Below are 8,245 nucleotides of genomic sequence, written 5' to 3'. Positions count from 1 at the left end.
GCAGAATATTTGAATGTACTTGGAATTTTCTGTACTTTTAGACACAATTTGTGGATGGAACTAAGCATGACAGGCTTAAAGAACTTGGAAATTGCTTGAAAGCCAGGTTTTGAAATGAACTTGATTTCATAATTCAGCACGCAAAAAAAATCAGCAAGCGGAAGTTAAAGAGGAAAGTGTAACTAAGGAAAGCACAAGAATGATTGCCAAAACAATTTTGGTTTTCTCCAAGCTAAGTTTTTGTCTTGACTTAGCCAAACATCCTTATTTCTTTACTACTAAGATAAAAAGAAGTTATATTGAAGCTACTTTTTAGCACTATGGGAAATATAAAAGATGTACCTTGATGAAGATATCAGGGTTGACGTTAGACAGTGCTTTCCTAAATAAGAACGTGTGTTAATTTTTGGTTGGGGTATACAGTTGTATTGAGGTGTTGTAGTTCATAAATCTTGCCCTAATATTTCTAAATTAAATTTTATCTGAGTTATGAGATTCTCTGTGACCAGCAGTGTTGTACTTTGCCCTGGAACACAGAACATAGCCTGAGGAGATACATACATATTATCTTTTTAGGTGGAGCAGGATTTCCAACATGCTGGTATTTGCATTGCATGCTTAACTGAACTGTGATGAAAATTTATACTTGAACAGACTCCTTAGATGTCTAATCTTTTATTTGTATTCTATGTTCCTTTTCTATTGTTTATTTACCACTGATTCTAATAAAAAAGTGATCCTTTGCTTTTTTCCTCATTATTTTAGCAACATAGCACAACAGTCACTTATCCTCCCAAGGCTGCATCAGCTTCATTGCTTACAATATGATTCCTTTGCTTCTGCAAGTATTTGAAAACTTTTGCTGCAGTTCTCTCTCTCTCTCTCTCTCTAGAAAAGCCTTATGGCCTCCACAGAAAGGCAGTGAGGGAGCAGGACTCCTACTCTGCAAGAGGTGGGCTCATTTCATACACTCAGGAGTTTTTATGAAGAACTACTTGTTGACTAAAACATTTCTGTACAAACTGACATGGACTGTTATATTGTCATCCAGTGATAATGATTGAATGCCACACTTGGAGGTTTTTAAGAGATGCAGGTTTCTGTATGTGAGTAGAGAATATACTCAAGAATACAGCATGATTGTTCAAGGGCATTCTAATACAACAGCGTTACAAAAATATTTGGTCAGCTGCAAAAATATTCTCAATACAGCCATTTAGCTACCTAGAAATAGCTTTAATTAATCAGAAAGCCTCTTACAGGACACAGGACTGAGGAAACTATCCCCCTTCAAATGTACAAGTCACATGAGACATGATGAATTCCCATGTCTGTCAGAAAAAGTGTTTACTAGTATTAGTTCCTTTTCCTTTCCCTTTCTCCTTATCCCTGTCCCAAGCATAGTAATCCAGAAGCTCCTGCCATCTCCTGTGGGAAGCCATTGCCCTCTAGCTCCCAGAAAGGTGTATGATACAGATGCATTGATGGAGTGTAGTGACAGATTTCCAGAGGAATTATGCTAACACTGAAGAAAATCCATAGAAAATATGTGATTGTATTTTATCTGAGTAAGGTAAAAAGAAATAAAAAAGCACTGAGCTACTTAAAAAAGTGTTTTAACCTGAGACTGTCTCTCCCTTTCAAGGATCAGCTTTCCACAGATAAAGCATAGAGGTACACACACAGTACTGTGCTTGTGATTTGCCTTCATATGTAGCTTAGTTGGCCATGCATGTTTAAGGGGTGGTTAGTGGAAGCATACATTCCTTTTGCATTAACATGAACTCATTGTGTTATAATTGTCATTTTTGCTGAGACCTACCTAATCATCTCCCTCCCTAAACCCACAGAATCACAGCATGGCAGAGGCTGGGAAGAACCTCTGGAGATCATCTAGTCCAACTCCTGCTCAAAGCAGGGTGTTAGGAAAATCTCATTCCCTAACTATTATACCAAGTATAAAGTGCTATTAGCTTTCTTTAAAACATATATATAGTGTATATTGTATACTGAGTAGCCATGCTTAAGCAAGCAAACTGAAGGACTCCAGCTCATTGTAAGGAGAAGGACAGCATGGTCCCCAGGATAAGGACTTTGCTTCTTGGAATCTTAAAAAACATCCATGAAGGATAAAAGATACCCCTGAACAACCAAGATAACACCAACATACTGGCCCTTCTAACGTGCGTTTGAAACCCTCCCGCTGTCTGTCACCATAGATAAGCGACTATAGCAAGACTGACTCCGGGGCCATCTGATTAACAGAGAAGCAGGTGGATGATGACATCATGGAAATATAGTTGCTTTGCAATGTTCTACATGATTTGTAAATGTTAGTGTGTGTGTGTGTGTGTGTGTGTGTGTTTGTAAAACAGCAGTGAGTCAAACCATGTTGCACTTGAACACTTTAAATCTGCATGAATAAAAGAATTACTCTTGTAATTCTATGCTTTCCATCCCAGCCTCTCTCCTTAGATATAATCAGTTGCAAATTTTTGGAACAAATATGAGCTACTATTGGGTTTATTGTATCTCTAAAGATGAAGACTCCACAGCTTCTCTGGGCAGCCAGTTCCAGGGTGTGAGCACCTTGACAGTATAAAAGACTCTTCTTATAAACATTGATAAGATCCCCCCGAGGATTCTTTTCTTCAGGCTGAATAGTCCCAGCTTCCTCAACTCACCATTCTATGTCAGATGCTCTTTCATCATCGCTGGGGGGGCTTTGCCCTACAAGAAGGGGTTAATATTTCAAAGCCATGACGAAATGTAAGATGGAGAATTCCCATATGAACAGTGGTGAAAGCCCATATTCTTCAGTATTCTTATGAATTGCCTTTAAGCTATGCAGGAAAAGCCCCCAAGTACTACACAACTGGAGATGCTCTGACTGCTATTGCTGTTCCTACGCTTCAGACTTGTATAGTTATGGCTTATCTTCCCTATCCTTGATCTCAAGTCCACAGCCTCACTTCATCAGAGAAAGGCATTCTTCGCCCTCCTCAGTAGGCAAATGAAATGGCAAAAGCCTCCACCAAAAGGAATGGGGTAAAAAACGTGGCAGGACTTTTTAAAATCCCCACCACCTCACCTCTCCCCCCACCCCCCAATCCAGCTCAAGTCTGGAACACACTGCTTTCTCCTTATCCCCATCTCACATTTGAACAACCCATCTTCTAGTTCAATGGACAAACCCTACACTGGTTTGGTAAAATTTGGAGTAGATCTTACATCAATAAATAAAAGCCTATCAATCTCTTTTGAATGTTGTAGCACTGGTGAGACAAGGGAAAAAATACAATATGAAAAGGTTTTCTTTTTCATACATTAAAACTCCATGACATTTCAGAATAGTTTTTTCCTCATAGTTTATTGTTTTTATACCTCCACCTAGAGGATTTCTCCACCAAAAGTAGCTCAATGCACTATGCAAATTTTGGAAGAACAGTAAAGAATGAGCACTGTTTAATAGGAATTTAAACCACCAGTATGTTTTTCTTTAACAGCCAGTAATACACAAGAGGCAGTGAAACAAAAGCAGCTGGGAACAATATAAGCAGAAGGCAACTTGCCTGTGTTTGCTCTCTGTCCCTCCCTATCTGCAGACCTGGTTCTGCTGCTGTAGCTAGAAGAAATATCTAAGCCAGAAAATGAGTTTTTCTTCTTTCTGTTGTAAAATAGGTTTCCCTACTCATTGAGCTTTTCTCCATGAATTTTGGTTGCAAGTGGGGAGTAGGAACGTGCAGCTATGACCTGCACACAGGGCCTCCAGGGGATATTTTACTTGCAATAGATAGATTTTTGTTTCTTTTTTACAAACCTGATGATACAAACCTTTCTGGTGAAAATGCATAGCCATACAAGGACCCACAGAACTATTAGACATTATGTGATGCATAAACAATTTTTTATTACAATATTTTACAGGTATTTTGCAGAAGTTTGAAAGACTGTTAGGGTGGACTTTTGTCTTGGATTGCTTAAGTCATCTCACATTATTGACAGATGGCTTAATCTGAAACAGCCTGCTAATCTATTATAAAACATGATCACAGATTCTGAAACAAAATGTTTCAGGAGTCTTATAATGTACTTAGACATGAGTAAAATCTGCCTACAGTGAGTTTAAAAGAATGAAGAATGGAACTGATACTGAACTGACTTATTTTTGTTTGTCACAAAAACTTAGAAAAAATGTATACTAGTAGTGGGTTTAAATACAGAGACTCCAGAGGTGAAGAAACAGTCATTCCTGTAAATACGTCTTTATTTTCTGCCCTGTGGTCTTGTAGTGACATCAAATGTGGTAAGATGGAATGGTACCAAGCAGATCAGAAATCTATCTGTATGCTTATTTCAGAGCAATTAAAATATCCACTCCAGCAAGAAGAGAAGAAGAAAAGAGGGTGAAAAATCAGACTTTGCACATCCCAAAGGGCTGTCCCAATTTGAAACACACAAATAAAATCAGCTTTGAATGAGCAATGGTGAAATTTGTGGGGACGTCCCCTGATCTTAGTCTTTCAGGACAACTTCAGTACTTCCAAGTTCCGCCCAAATGTTTCTATTTACTGCCTCTGCCTGATGTCTTCATGTCAGAGGGTTATTTCTTAGGGAGAAAATCTGGTGACTGCATTATCTTTGAGATCACATCAGTACTTCTCTCACATGTGGGCTGCACCAGCTGCCTCTGTGAAATGTCAAATCCTCTTTTCCTCACAGTGGTGAAGTTGTCCTTTTCCCTTTTTCAGCATCAGGAGATTGGAATATTCACTGAAAACTGTGTAATTTTTCCTTATCTTTGAAAGATGGAGACAGGTAGAATGTTTCGTAAATGTGGATTATGGAGGTATTTTAAGTAAGTGCAAATAATGTTCGTGATGCTTTAAATAACCCCATACAGCCTGTCTTGAAGGGTGGACACACTGTATGCTTTCTCATTACTCACAGTAATGACTTTTCACACAATTTGCTGTGACTGAAGTATCATTTTTTATTTTTTTTAATTGAGTAATTCAGTTCATAATTCCCTTTTTTCCCTGGCTGCACTTAACTGACACTGCCTAATAGCTCACCCTGTGAAAATAATAATGAATTTTCCTGCAGGATTCAGACATCAGCTAACAGAAGCATCTGGAAGATTACTCCTCTGTCTGTGAAGGGACTTGTAGCACACTGTTTAAACAGAGTAAGATTGGTTTCATTTGCACTGAAGAATGATAATTTGAATGTACAAATAGCCTGAACATTCTGCAGTTTTCAGAAATAACTTGATTATTACTTGCTGTCCTATTCAGTGAAAAACAGGCTCTTCAGCAGCAAATAGAAAACCAGTTCAAATGCAAAGGAAATAGAATTTAATAAGAACACATTATTTTGAATAATATACATATGTACATTTTTAAACTGTAACTGCCTGACATATGAGTTTCTATGTTTGTAAATTAAAATATAATGTCACATTAAATGAGTTAAAAGAATGACTTTATTTTAAACCCCAAATGCATTTTGTAATCTGACATATGACATTTATTAATTTGCATGCCAGTATGGAGACCTTCTCATGTAAAAGTCAACCCCAATGAAAAACTCCCATACACTTTTTTTGCCAGTTTTTAATAAAACAAGTGTGGGTAGCAGCTTGGGCCTGATCCCTTCTTGTGCCTCTACCCATTATTGTAATGAAACATATAGATTTATACTGCAATTTTAGTCTGTCTCTTTGCCTTTTGTATTCCACATATGGAAAAAAAAGAGTGAAAAATGCCCATATTTTTCAAGAAATTATTACTTGAAAAAAAAAGAAATGGGAAACTTGTAGCACCCAAAGGAAAGGGAGTCTGAAGAGAAATTGCTGTTTCAAGGAAAGATGACATAAGCCTTTGCCATTCTTGGAGTTGTTGGTGTTTCCTTTCAATACATTATAATGAAAAAGATGTAACTTTGGTATTTTCAGGTGCTTTGATTTCATGTTCCTGTGTCTTCATAAACATCTAGGGAAGAGCATATATAGAGATATATATATATATATAACAGTTGTCCACAATGTTGTCTTCCTTTTCTTGAAAAAAAACCACTGTTGCACACATATAAACAAACCAGCAGTTCTAAACATGCAAGTAAAACAGATCTCCAGCCTGAAAAACAGCTCTGGGGGCATATTTGTAATACACTGATATTTGACTACATTTTTTGTATGCATAATATATCCAGTTTTTAAAAGACAAGACAGGTCTGAGCCATAATAATATAATGGCTAATATGGCACCCTGCATTGCTTCCCTTTCAGTACAGATCTTTCAAGTTTGTCATGCATTACCAGCCACAGTGTAGCAGTGCACCTGCTCAAGGTGGTAATGCTGGGCTGAGTCAGTGTAGGCCACAGCACAAACCTCTCACTGGTTTTGCAAGGCTTTGCATCCTCACTGCTCTTCAGCAGCTGGCAGAGCAAGATTTGTGAAATGGTTAATGCTTGATCTAAGAGAAACTATGTGATTAGAGGAGAGGGAGATGATGTAAAATTATCTTAGGAAACCTAAGTTACAAATTCTGCTGGCAGAACAGTTGTGAGCTGTCAGTGCTTCGCTGGCTAAACCTCTTGCTCATTAGCTTTTGCAGCCATTTTCGGGTTTCTTTCAAGGAAGAGGCAGTCACAGGATTTAGATTTAGTTTTTTAAAATGTGCAAGGGTCATATAAAAACCAAAATGAAAATGCTTTAAAAAGTCTGCTTAGTGAAATAACTGAGTCATTGAGTATGTGACAGTCCTGTAACTCCTGTGACTGTGGAGCCCAGAGATAGAGGAGAACACTTTCCTCAAAACCTGATCTTGTGTTTTCCCTTTGGTTCTTTGGAAGTGTAGGGGAAGTGAGTCTGCAAAAGACTGTCATGAACAGCAACTAACGTGAGCACACAAACGTAGAAGTGCAAAGCCAGCTATCATCTCACCTCATGTTCTGCCTGCAATTAGGTTATGAGCCTGTCAGTCCAAACCCAAGAGAGTTAAAGAGTTTAATTATTTTTCAGCAGTATTTTTACCTTTTCAGAGCTGGGGCATGTCTAAGATCTTGTAATTATTCGGAGAGTCAGAGGCATAAGTGCATGTGTGGGTGAAAGAATAAAAAGGCTGATAAAAGCATGACGAAAAGCAGAAGGAAAAAGCTATTCCCAGGTGTTAGGCATTGGCTAGTCTGCAAATTTATTGGTATTTTCACTGGGATTTCTAAGAACAAGAGAGGGTATACTAGCTAACACTGGTGAAGTTATATTCAAAGAGAGGATCTGAAAGATTCTCAGACTGTAAATCTGAGAATGAAGCACTGCTTTTGACTTATTTTTCTTTGCACATTAATTTTAATCAATTTTTGAAATTACAGAAGTTCCAGTCAGAAGCACTGGGAATAAGAGTAAAATGAACACATTACTAAAGAACCTGTTTGGTTCCCATAATATCTGTTCTTTTGTTTTGTAGAAAGAGAGATTCCTGCCATAAACAGAGTGCAGGCAAGTTCTGTACAAATCAACATTGAACATTGCTGATTACTGTACAGATGGATGCATACCAAGTTTGTGGGATCCATCCATAAGCAAGCATTACTTTGCACTATGGGAGTTTGAAATGACTTTCACAGCTTCCTTCCCTGTTCTGTGGTGTTTTGTTTTTCCCTTATACTGAATGCTGAAGCATCCTGCTGCAGGCACCAGTATCAACTTAGTTGTCCTTATTTATTTACCACTCAGAGTTCTCTTTCACAGTAGGTCAGAAATTGGAAAGTTCATGAACATGGTCTTTCTAATCTGAGTAATTTACACAGTATCATGCTTAGCAGCTTTTGTGTTATTAGCGAAAATTTTGTTCCCATGTTTCTTTTTTTAATATATGAAATATCAGAAGAGCAGCAAAATGGGTTTATGAAAATAAGCCCTTAACAATGCAGAATATGCTTTGTGAAGTTTGAGTTGAAATCTGAATTGTCACAAAGTTCAAGTTACCTTTCTGTTGCATTCATTCCTTTTTTCAGAGGGATCATGTATCAGTGAGAAAGTTGAGAAGGAAGACATGTAGGGGGAAGAATAAAAAAATATGTCCTTTATGAATGCTGGTTTTTTACATCTGGTTTTAAAAATCATCTTAGGGTTCAAAGTGAAAAATTGCAAGAACAAAAACGTCATTCGTCATTCATTGCTGCTTTCTCACTGATCTGCTTGTTATTACAAGCACGACTGCATATTTGCAAATGTAATTT

The sequence above is a fragment of the Acanthisitta chloris genome, unplaced genomic scaffold (genome assembly GCF_000695815.1).
Source record: "Acanthisitta chloris isolate BGI_N310 unplaced genomic scaffold, ASM69581v1 scaffold17799, whole genome shotgun sequence".
Classification (NCBI taxonomy): Eukaryota; Metazoa; Chordata; class Aves; order Passeriformes; family Acanthisittidae; genus Acanthisitta; species Acanthisitta chloris.
This window is presented reverse-complemented; position numbering follows the sequence as displayed.